General features: G+C 40.6%; 1 protein-coding gene across 1 annotated transcript in view; it reads right to left on the reverse strand.

Moving 5' to 3' along the window:
• Positions 1-320: 320 nt before the first annotated feature.
• ABHD5 (abhydrolase domain containing 5) overlaps positions 321-12819 on the reverse strand; it is a 43503-nt gene continuing 31004 nt past the window's right edge. The window contains exon 8 of the mRNA XM_025375357.1: positions 321-641. The gene's annotated coding sequence lies outside the window, so the exon portion shown is untranslated. The remainder of the gene's footprint in view (positions 642-12819) is intronic.

The raw sequence follows: 12819 nt of genomic DNA on the forward strand, positions 1-12819 counted from the left end.
TTTTTTTGCATTTTTCTTTTAGCTCATCAGCTATCGTTAGTGTTAGTGTATTTTATGTGTGGCCCAGGGAAGTCAAAAGATTGAACATCCCTGGTTTAAGGCTTCCTCTCTGTTTTCACACCTCACCATCCCCCATTTTCATGATGACCTTACAGCCTCCAGAAAATTCAAGAAATCCCATACCCATAAGCCCTTCCTTATAAGGTGACTTTCTTGGATCAGGGTCTCTAATAGTAGAGCCTAAGACAAGAATTCTTGTATATTGGGTTTTGGGGGCTCTCAAGAAAAGCGAGGAGAGAGAAATAGGCTGGAGTGAGGGAAAGTAAGGATGTAATTTCATCTGGAGTCTAACTTAGGCCAGTCCCACAGGTGCCCAGGAACATGAATTGCACCACAGACTGCGTCCCACGTGGAGGCAAGAGGGCAGGCTTTCTACACCCACGTGTCAGTCAATCATCGGCTGCAGGGGTGTGATCTCCCAGGTGAGGAAGCGCCTGTTTGGCCAAGGGCAATTCTGCAGAGGAAACAGCTATGAGCCACTAGGGGACACTTTCCTGACAGTTGTGGGTAGTTGCACCAGCCCCGTAAAGAGCACCAAGGCATTTACTGACAGCACCCATTCATGGTCATCAGAAAGCATACTGCAGATGGAGAGATCCCTGAATTACTATTCATCCAAGCCCAGCATTCCACAGACAAGAAAACTGGTGCAGACTGGGTGACCTGCCAAGGCCACTCAGCTCATTGGTTGGGGCACTGGGACAAGAATCCAGACTTCCTGGCTCTCAGACATGGTTTTGCGGAATGAGCCCCGAAAAAATAGTAACAGTGTTAATGAATCGATTCTCAATCATGTCATCTTAAAGACATTCTCTGAGGGACCTAACATGATGCAATCACCATCCATGTGCACACAGATTTTAAAATTTACGCCAGGATGGTTTTGAAAATATGTACCCCAAATATGGTTTTTTCCTCGAGTAAAGGACATTTAAAGGGAAGTACTGTACTATATTTACTCCTCAAGAGAGAAATGTGACTCAAATGTAAATTGCTGCTGATGGCAGGACTATGACAACAATCCAGATATGAAAGGCAAACACAAGGGCGTCCTGTGGAAAATTTTCTTCTGGAATGTTTAAGCTGTTGTTTTATCTTTCATGGCACGACATTTTGACCTTTTAATATGCAAAACTGCCAAACCCATTTTACAATGCAAATTAAAAACAACCTGTTAATGGCGCCAAACTGTTTTTTCAAAACTGCTTTTATTTGTAGCAATTCATATGTTCATTCAACACATAGTGATTGATTATATGAGAGCACCTGACACCAGGTACTGACGCTTATGAGCAAGACACCTTGTCAACCATAGGGAGACTGGATGAGGTTTTATATAGCTCAGGCGTATGACCAAGTCTCCCTTGTCTGACAGGCCTTATTATGAATGAGTGTGGTAGTAAGCTCTAAGACGGCCCCCAGGGATCCCAGCCTCCTGGTGCTCAGACCCTTGTGAGTTCCCCTACCCCTGAGTGTGGATGACACCTGACTTCCTTCTAACCATCAGAATCCAGCAAAGACCACGGGATGTCACTTCCATGATTACACTGCACAAGGTTGTAACTGCTGTCTTGTTAGACTCTCCACTGCCTTCTTGGTTTACATGTTTGATGAAGGAAGTGGCCATGCTGAGGAGGTTCACATGGAAACAAACTGAAGGTGGCCTTCAGCAGATGGACAGCTACGAACTGAGGACCTCAATCCATCAGGCTGGAGGGAACAAATCCCACCAACAACCACATGAGCTTGGAAAGCATGTCCTTCCTCACTCAATGAGGAAGCTCAGCAGCCCTGGCCATCGCCTTGACTCCAGCCTTGAGACCCCAGCCCTGGCTACCATCTTGACTGCGGCCATGCCAAGATCTTGAAGCAGAGGACCTAGCTCAGCCATGCTTGAATTCTTGATCCGCAGAAACCATGAGATTATAAATGTGTGTTGCCGTAAGTCACTAATTTTGCAATTACCTTTAAATATTGTGCTTACTTTACATATTTAAATCCATTTTTTAAAATATAATTTGTTCTAATTAATCAGTATTTAAACATCCCCTGCCCCTGAGTCTAACAAGACTTTAAGCTTGCATTTTACTTTTCTCTTACTTCTTGACCATCTCTTTTAGGTTGCTGAAATTATCAAATTTTAATGTGTATGATTTTTAAGTACACATCTCCCTTGTATTCTTTTTGTTTGTTTAAGACACAGATTTTGCTTCCTCGCCCAGGCTGGAGTGCAGTGGTGCAATCTCGGCTCACTGCAACCTCCACCTCCCCGGTTCAAATGATTGTCCTACCTCAGCCTCCCAATTAGCTGGAATTACAGGCCCATGCCACCTTGCCTGTCTAATTTTTGTATTTTTAGTAGAGACAAGTTTCATCATGTTGGCCAGGCTGGTCTTGAACTCCTGACCTCAATTCATCCACCCACCTCGGACTTCCACAGTGCTGGAATTATAGGCATGAGCCACCATGCCAAGCCCTCCCCTCTATTCTTAATGGTATTCCAAAAATTATTAAGCTTCATAAAGAATATTAAAGACAATTTTTTTAAATGTTTTACTGGGATCATTTTTTGTTTTGTCTTGCACCCACCTCTTTTATTGAATTAAATGCTTTCTTTTTTCCAGAAAAGTTCACGGGTGGAGAGTCTTCTCAGCTACCTGGGCACGTGAGTTGTGCAACTGCACAGGGCTCTGCATTCAGAGGGGTCCCACACTTATTTTAACGCTCTGCAGTTGCCATCTTGAAATTCTTAATTTTTTTTTTTTTTTTTTTTTTTTTTGAGACAGAGTTTCACTCTTGTTGCCCAGGCTGGAGTGCGATGGCACGATCTCAGCTCATCACAACCTCTGCCTCCCGGGTTCAAGTGATTCTCCTGCCTCAGCCTCCTGAGTAGCTGGGATTACAAGCATGTGCCACCATGTCCAGCTACGTCTGAGTGTTTGCATGTTCAAGAACACTGTTATTTTGTTCTCACTCTTAATGATAGTAAACAGAATACAGAATTCTAAATTCAAAATCATTTTCCTTCATACAAATTTAGAACTTTGTAGACAGTTCTCATTTGGAAGATAAACCATTGAGTGCCAGTCTGTTGAAACTTTCTATGTCTCCTCTGGCAACATGGAGAATTTTCACCTTAGCTTTAGCCAAGGATCCTTGGAATTCTTAGGAGGTTGAAATTATACTAGGTGATATCTGTGTATGAACTTTCTCCCACTATTGCTGCTCACCACCTGGGGCCACAAGGAAATTCACTTTAAAAAAATGGATTAGGGCTGGGTGCGGTGGCTCACGCCTGTCATCCCAGCACTTTGGGAGGCCAAGGTGGGTGGATCACGAGGTCAGGAGATCGAGACCATCCTGGCTAAGACGGTGAAACCCTGTCTCTACTAAAAATACAAAAAATTAGCCGGGCATGACGGCACACACCTGTAGTTCTAGCTACTCAGGAGGCTGAGGCAGGAGAATCGCTTGAACCCAGGACACAGAGGTTGCAGTGAGCTGAGATTGCGCCACTGCACTCCAGCCTGGGTGACAGAGCCAGACTCCGTCTTAAAAAACAAACAAACAGATTAGGCCAAGTGCAGTGGCTCATGCCTGTAATCCCAACATTTTGGGAGGCTGAGACAGGAGAATCATTGAGCCCAAGAGTTCAAGACCAGCCTGGGTAAAATAACAAGACTTCATTTCTCCAAAAAGTAAGAAAAATTAGCCAGATGAGGTGGCATGCGCCTATGATCCTAGCTACTCAGGAGGCTGAGGGAAGATTAAATGATGAGCCTAGGAGTTCAAGGCTGCAGTGAGCTTTGATCGCACCACTGTATTCCAGCCTCAGAGACAGGGGAAGACCCCGTCTCAAAAAAAAAAAAGGATTATTATTTTCTATTCTCCGTTAAAACAAATCAAAACAAAAAAACCTTAAAGTCTCTCTTTCTGTACTATCTATTAGATGGAAGATAGATCCAGGAAGTCCAAAGTCTCTCACTAGTGTTTTGCATATTTTCTACTTAGTCAGCAAGGTTTCCTTGACTTTCCCTTCCAGATTACCTCTCCAGGTATGACTGCTCTCATCAGCCAAGAGTATTCCTTAGGAGAAGGCTGGTGTGAACTAGTTAGCAGCCAACACCAAGAGAAGCTGGCCCAGCAAAGGCCATCCAGGTGGGGCACCAATAGCATTGCTCCAATAAGTTAACTGAGCCTTCGGTTCCTCCTCTGTGAAATAAGTGTACCTTTCCCATTGAGTTGTTAGAAGGATTAAATGAAAGATTGTTCCAAAGCTCCAAGCATGCAATAAGTGTTCCATAAATGTCATTTCTTATAAAAGATGAACAGAATTTAATCACCAGCTTCTAAGTCTTTCATTTCAAATGCCACCTCCTGCTTCAGCTTTCCTGATCTCCCAGGCCAGATGCAATCTCTCTCCCTCTGCAACAATACAATATGTTTACTTTGCAGTATAGTTAACAAGAGCACACAAAGGAACTATAGACAGAAATAGACTCCTAAATAGCTTATGATCCAGTAGAAAGGAGTCTACACCTTACTAATTTTCATTTCTGGAATCCCTGTAGCATGGAATACAGTACTGGCCTATACTAACATTTATTTGAGCCCCTCTATCATACAGCAACTTGTAATCATTCTGAACATATCTTCTGTCTGGCTAAGGCACTGGTAGCTTTGTGATATCTCAAAATTTGGCTAGACAAATTATCTACCTTTGTCAACCAAAGATCCTGCCCACTCCAACACACGGCAGGCCAACCCTACACTATTATTGACATTTGGCAACACTATGAAGAAAGAAATACAAATAAAAAGAACTCTAAAGGGAATATTTTGGTTCCAGTGTCCTGGCTGACTACTCATTAGCTGTATGATCCTGGGCAAGTCACTTAACCTCTCTGGGCTTCATTTTCCTCTTTGGTAAAATGAAGATGGTTTTTGGAGATATATCTCAAATCTACTCAGTCCTATCCCTCTCTCCCCATAAATGCATGCTACCCTTAGGATGAAATCCAAAATCTTATAAGGCACAAAGAACAGATGGTAAGGATGAAATATTTGTGGCGCCTTTTGTAAAAGTGCTGTGCTTTCCCTGTCATCGTCTGCGGGATGTCGTTGTCCTCCAATCATCCAAGATGACCTCCTTTCCACTTCTCACACATCAAGCTCCCCGTTGTATATTCTCTGCCAACCTCACCACCAGGTTGCTACTGTTATGCATCCTTTCGGGGAGGAGAACTACTGCTTTTCCACAAGGATGGATCTCCTGGGAGCTCTGTCTCAGGCTGTTATGGTTAGAGTCACCACAAACACTTTAAAAGTTCATATTTGAAAATACACCAGCTTATTCTTTGTTACTCCTTGCTAAGTCTCTCTCCCAGCAAACATGTTAGAAACCAGGAAATCCTTACTTTTACATGGGATTCTAATCCACTCAGCAGATTAAAAAGAGCAATTTGGAAGTGCAGTGATTAATTGCTGAGGGAGGGCCTCTGAGTCTTTCTGGCAACCACGAAGTGCGCAGGCTTTACGTGTAAGGCTCATTGGTGTCCACTCTGGGCGCTCAGGCCTTGTTCTTTCTTCCTTAGTTCTCAGATCTATCTCTGTTAGTGGAGGTTGCTTAATAGGTATGTGTGTGATACCTGATTTACTTAATGGTTGGCTCCTGTCCCCACAGTCAAAGATTAATGAACGATGAGGCAGACATCGCAGTGGTAATTTAACAGTCACAGAACAGTGATGCTCAGAATTCCAGGTCCCACTTCATCAGTCTCTGGGTAGTAAATAAATCCCTTACTCATGTCATCTCATTATTTCCAAATTCCTCCTTTATCATTTTTTGGAGAGCGGAGGTGTGGAGGAAGCATATCAGGAACATCACCTCTTAAACAGTTATTTATGGGTTAGCTTTAGGGAACCATGAATAGTTTTCATCAGCAAAGTAGAAGTTTAAAAACACTCATCACTCAAGATTGTTGCTCACTTGATCATCACTCTTATCCTGTAGTTGGTGCCCTGGTGTTTTGAGTGATGCAGAATATTAGGGTACTTTACTATGTGAATTTGTTAGAACACTAATTTTCCCAATTTAAGAGAATTTGGCATTTTTCAAGAATTTTGCCATGTTGCTTTTTTTCAGCACAGCACTAGGGCTATTAGATTACAATGAACCAGCATGACTCCAACCATAAACATGAATTCAATCCCAGAGAGGACCGAGCCCTCAGGAACAATGGGCCAACAAAATGTTGCAAGCTCTGGAGCCACTGGTGGGCAGAGCAAGGCCTGTGAGGTCAGCAAAAGTCAGAGAAGGGCTTACAAGGAAGCTGTTTCATAGATGAGACAGAAATGGTGGTTTCCAGACAAGATGCTGATAGCAAAAAACATTTTCATTCCAGCCACATTTGGGGCCTCATTCTTTAAAAGTAATACAAATACGACTGGGCGCGGTGGCTCACGCCTGTAGTACCAGCACTTTGGGAGGCCCAGGCAGGCTGATTACCTGAGGTCAGGAGTTCAAGACCAGCCTGACCAACATGGTGAAACCCTGTTTCTACTAAAAATACAAAAATTAGCCAGGCATGGTGGCACATGCCTGTAATCCCAGCTACTAGGGAGGCAGAAGCAGAACTGCTTGAACCCAGGAGCCAGAGGTTGCAGTGAGCTGAGATTGCACACTGCACTCCAGCCTGGGCAACAAGAGTGAAACTCTGTCTCAAAAAAAAAAAAATAGTAGTACAAATACAATACCACTTTTTCCTGCATTGGCTAATTCTCATTTACATTTCTAGAGTAAAGTGAAATATCTATAGATTGCTAGATGTGGCCATGGAAGGCTGATGGTAGGGTAAAGTACAGAAATAAAATGTAAGCATTCTTTCAGCATGGTAAACTTCCACCTAGCCAAGTCTTGAGGGACACTGGGAAAAGACTGATTCTCAAAGTCTGTGATCCAAGAGTTCTGCTTCCAGTACAGTAGAATAAGGTCCAGTGGGGACTAACCCACCTGCTGGTAACTATAAAGTGGCCAATATCAAGAAACAACCACCTGAAGACACTAGAGAATGAACACAAGTAAAGAGATTCAGGAAGCGAGTTCACATTTGAAATAGAGACCAGCATTTTTACAGCTTTCAGTCTGAGGGAAGGCAACTCAGGGTTACAAGGTGGGCAGAGCTGTGGCAGAAAACCAACAGCCCTCTGGCTTCAAGAACCAGATGCAGAGTTCAGGGCAGCCACAACCACTGCAAAATGAGGGAGGAGTCCTGGAAAGGAGAGCCAGAGAGGGCACCCCAAAATCTGGATATTATCTCTCCCCGAATTTCTGCAGCTAAGTATTAATAATTAAACTGAGAGTTCAAGTGCCACCAAAAGACAGCATATGTAGTTAATGTCCAACCAAATGAACTGCCCGATAAACCACAAAACAAAAAAATTGAACACTCCTGTGTCAGATATTGAGGGTGGGAGTGCTTGTTAAAATGTAGACTCCCAGGCCCCACCCACAGATCTGCAGAATTAGAATCTCTTGGGGGTACTGCCTCAAGTCTGTATTTGCAACAAGCAGCCTTGATGACTCAGGCACACCAGAGTTTGAGCCTCAGTGCTCTGTGAGTTGGCACAATCCACATCTCATGCTCAGATGTTTGCCGAAACAAGCTGCACTTGAGGGCGTGGTGTTCTGAATGGCTGTCAGTTGCTGGCATCTTTGGTGCTGGCCAAGTGAAGCTAAGAGGTCATTCTGCAACACAAAGATGCTCCCTCCTTCAGGTCATCACTGAAACTTTGATAAGGAAGAGGCCACACAGACAGGACAGCTGTCCCTCAGCAGTCTCCTGCAGGCCAGCATGAGAGTCCAGTCCTTTCATGGTGTTATCCTCAATGCCTGGCTTCCCTCCTCTGCCATCTTTTTCTCTCCATATCCCCTGACCCTAGTGCCCCTCCCACCTCATGGAAAACAGCATTTTCAAGTCTTGAACAGATGTATGTTAAAGATTGTTGGGACATTCATAAGTCCCAACAGAAATATAGTAAGCTGGTTGGCACAGGAAGGTGAAATACCAGTCATTCGTGTCTGGTATCTTGGTCTTAACATTTCATCATTTCCATTGCTGTGATTTCCAATTATAAAAACATTCGCAAGTTAAAAACTAGGAAATAGCCCTTAATGAACCTGATAAACAATGCACTTGTTTCCCACCCTGGTCATTGTGACTAATATTTCTATTTCTTTGAAGGAGGAGACAGGCCAGTTATTCAGGTTTTCAGACCTGTCCTGGAGACACTGTCCAGAATCATACAATATGGCAAACCAGCTTAAGAACTCTCAGCCTTCATATCTGTTAGCCAAGTGACTCCTCTCTCAGATGAATACAATATTTTAATTTTTTAAAAAGTAGGATTGGGTTATTCTAAATTTTCAAACAATAGGCACCTCATGGAAATCTTTTAATCTTTAAGTGAACATACAGAACATTTTTTAAGGATTAAAATACATGGTAGAATAACATTTCTTATTCATGTCACTTAGAAAACTACTTGGTAAGAATGTTTTAAATTTTTAAATCTTGGAGCTAATCTAATTAAGCCAAGCTACAGACAACAAACAGGCAAATAAATGCTAACTAGTTCTAACTTAATATAACATTTTCAAAAATTAAGGAATGATTTTAGAGAAAACGGCAGAAGAGATATAATGGTGCATATGAGATGGCAAGAGATAGAGAGGCAAAGCTTAATATACAGAGAGAGAGAGAGAGAAGTATATATTCTAATTCAGTTGCCCCTTTCAACAAGTTTAAGAAAGAGGACAAATAAAAAGGGCAGTTTTGTATTGGGACTGTGTTTCTTAGTTAGGGAGAACAGACAGACCAGTTACAGCTTTACAGCTCTATTTCCAGTACTTAAATTACGGAGACTCACAACCTGCCATACATTCAACACCTGTCCCACTTCCCCTAATCTGGATCTGCACATCCACACACAGACAACAGCACAGTAAGACCTTTTAGTTATTTTCCTACCTATTTCATACTAACCAAGATTTTTCTATATTTTACAGTTTTCATTAAAATATAATGAATATATAAGGATCCAACATTTACAAAAGCATATTCAACAGGAAGAACTGTCCTTCTCCAAAGCTAACCACTGTTGACAAACCCATGTACATATTTATCCTCCTCAAAATGTCTATACATATATATGGGCGTGTGTGTAAGTACATCTTTATATAACTTTGTAGACACACTATTCTGTATGCATGTATATATTTACATATGTGTGTGTATACAAGAATATTCTGCATTTTGGTAGTTTTGTTTTCCATTAAAGATATTTTGGAAATTTTCCACATTGCTACTTAGAGATCTACCTCAATCTTTAAGACTGCATAGTACTCCAGCATATGAATGTAGCATAATTTAATTAGTTATATGTTTGATTGGTGACTTCTAATATTACCATATTGCAGTGAACATCTTGTGGATGCCTTTGCATACTGAAGCTGAAGTATCTGTGGGATAGAAACTTGGAAACAAAATTGCTGGTGTGAAGCACTTACAATTTTGCCATATACAGTACTGTGAAAAGACTTGTCAAAGGGGTTGTACCTATTACAGCCCACTGATAGTATATGAGAGCTCCTATTTGCCCTTAGCCTTGCTGATACATCACCCCAACCGTGCTCACTTGCACCATGTTTTCCCCCTCTTTCTGCTGGGTTATTCACAAGGGTTCCCTCCAGCTATTACCTACTTTCTATTTTCTTTATGCCTAGAAAGAGTTATCCATACTGGCTTTATCCAATCTCTTTTCCTATTTTTTATTCTTTAAATTTCTACTATGGAAATTCTAAACATGTATAAAAGTAGAGGAAATAGAATAGACCCTACATAAGCTCCTATGTGTCTGTCACCCAGCATCAACATAACATTCTGCTCATTTTATCTATTTTCTGACAACTGACTTTTTCTCCTGGAGTATTTCCAGGTAAATCCTAGTTAAAATCTCAACCATGAATACTACACCATGTACCTCTAAAGGTAAGGTGTTTTTTTTTTTTTTTTTTTTAAATAAAAGTCACTATACTTTCACCCAACAAAATTAATAATTCTTTAATATCATCTGATACTCAGTCCATTATAAACTCTTCTCTAATTGCTTCAAAAATGTCTTTTTATAAAGTATCCAAACAAGGTCAAATAAGTATCCGAACAAGGTCCTTTAAGTTTCTCTAAGTCTTAAAGTCCTACTAACACTTTTATTTTGCAGCTTCAATTTGTTGAAGAAACTGGAATTTTTGTCCCATGGAATTTCCCACATTCTAGATTTAGCATATTAATGTGCTTTTCAATATCCTGTGTGTTTTTATTTATCATTAGATGTAGAGGCTTGATTAGATTCAGGTTCAATTTCATTTGTTTTAGGCAGTAATTCATCATAATTCAACATGGTATGTTGGGTTCTTGCTATTGTAACATAACAGAAGCATGTCTCATTGTTCCTTTTTCAGTAATACTAAGATTGAACATCGGGTTCAGATGTTATGAACCTGAGCCATCCAATAAATGCTTCTCATCAACTTTTTATTTCATGCTTTTAGCAGCTGGATCTGTTACTTCATTAGAGGTGGCAAAATGGTGATTTCCTAATCTTATCATTCCTCTCCTATTTACCTATGATTCTTACATGAAGAAGTTTCCCTTATCAGGGTAACGTGATACACAAAGAAGTTGGGATAAATGATTCATTTTTCCCGTGAGCAATTTTCAAAATATTGAATTGGTGCCCTAGTAACCTCCAAAAGTGACCAATTAGTTTTTTAAATAGCATCATGATCTCATGTTTCAACCCATTACTCTTTCCGATGCTCACATTAACCCATCTTTGGCCAATGGAAACCCCTTCAGGTTAGCTCCTGGGTCCTTTTGACACAACCTTACTCTGACTGCTGACACAAAATATTCCAGACTCATCTTGTCCTTTGTCTGCCCCCTTTTAGTGCGACAGTCTGGGTGCGAGGGTGGGTCTTACTATTGAGCTGTGATTATTTCTAGGCCTTTTCAGTGAACAAAGCTATGCAATATGAGTTTTTCAGAAATAAAATCATGATTCTTTATTATATTCTTGTGTCTCTTTTCTCCTGCGCTGAAAATCTTGGCCCTTGATTCCAATGACACAAGTAAATATTTGCTTTAACACATATAAATACTCAAATGATACTACCAATATCATTGCTAAAAAAGAAAAACAAAAAACTATTGAATGCAGTTTAAGATTTATTTGTGGTTGTTTGGTCTATAGGATATATTTCACTAGCAAAGTATAGACAAAATACTAGGCTTTCAAGTCACTTGAAGTAATTCTTCTGTGGGTCTATACCACCAACTTGACAGACTGTTAAGTTTGTTTTAGTTTTAGGAGTTGCCTTTTCAAAAAATGTTTATTATATAAAACATTGACAGGGCCTCAAAGTAAAAGGTATGTAAGATACAGAAATAGTTGCCATCCTTGTCTAGCTCCCTGCCACCACTAATAAGGGGATTATTTTAGTAGTTATTGGTATAACTAATCCTTCTATTGCTTTACAAGAAAAGCAAATACATATATATTTTTTCCATTTGTCTCTTCGTTATACAACAGATAGCACACCATACATTCTCTTCTGTACTTTACATTTTTCATTTCCTATATTCTGGAGATTTCTCTAGACCAGAAGTACAAAAGTAGTTCACAGTCCTTTCTACAGCTGTGTAGTATTCCATTGTATAGATATACCCTAGTTCCTTCCATCAATTCCCTATCAATGGAGATTTGGTTGGCTTCCAGTCTGTAGCCATTAGAAACAGTGCTGTAATCAAGACCTTTGTGCATATACCATTTCATATTCTTGCAAGTGCATCTCATATGGATTCTTAGAACTGGGTCTGCCAGGTTGAAGGATATACTCGTTTAATTTTGCTAGTTAACGAATACCATCCATAGGGATTTGTACTTTTTGGAGTGCCTGTTTCCCTACTGACTCAACAGAGTGCATTGCCTAACTTGGATTTTCCCCAATCTGACAGGTAAGAAAGGTATTTCCATTATTTTATTTTATTTTGCATTTGTCTTTTTACGCATATCCTCATATGTTTAAAGGCCATTTGCATTTTATTTTCTGTGAACTGTTCATATCTTTTTGCCTAATCTTCAGGTTCTTCTCAAAGTTTAAAATTCTTCATATGTGGGGCTACAATTAGCCCTCTGTGATAAATGCTGCAAATATTTTCAGCTATCCAAAAAAATATTTCTTCTTCTCTGTCACCCAGGCTGAAGTGCAGTGGCTTACTGCATCCTCAAACTCCTGGGCTCACAGTCCTCCCACCTCAGCCTCCCAAGTAGGTGGAACCCAGCCCAGGTACTTAATTTTTTTTTTTTTTTTGTAGAGCCAGTCCTACTAGGTTGCCCAGGTTGGTTCTGAATTCCTGGTCTCAAGCAGTCCTTCTGCCTCAGCCTCTCAAAATGCTGGAATTACAGGCATGAGCCACTGCATCTGGCTGAAAATTCTTCTATAGACTTTTCTTTTTATTGCTTCTGAATTTTCAGTCCTAAGAAAGTTTTTCTGTCAGATTATACAACAATTCACCTATGTTTTCTTCTAGTTAGAAAGAGGGTTTCATTTTAAACACTGGGTCTTTGATCTATTCAGATTTTGTCCTGTGTACCCTGTGAGAAATCGATTCAATTTTATTTTTTTTCCAGATGGTTAAC

This window comes from Theropithecus gelada, chromosome 2 (genome assembly GCF_003255815.1).
Source record: "Theropithecus gelada isolate Dixy chromosome 2, Tgel_1.0, whole genome shotgun sequence".
In the NCBI taxonomy this organism is placed as follows: domain Eukaryota; kingdom Metazoa; phylum Chordata; class Mammalia; order Primates; family Cercopithecidae; genus Theropithecus; species Theropithecus gelada.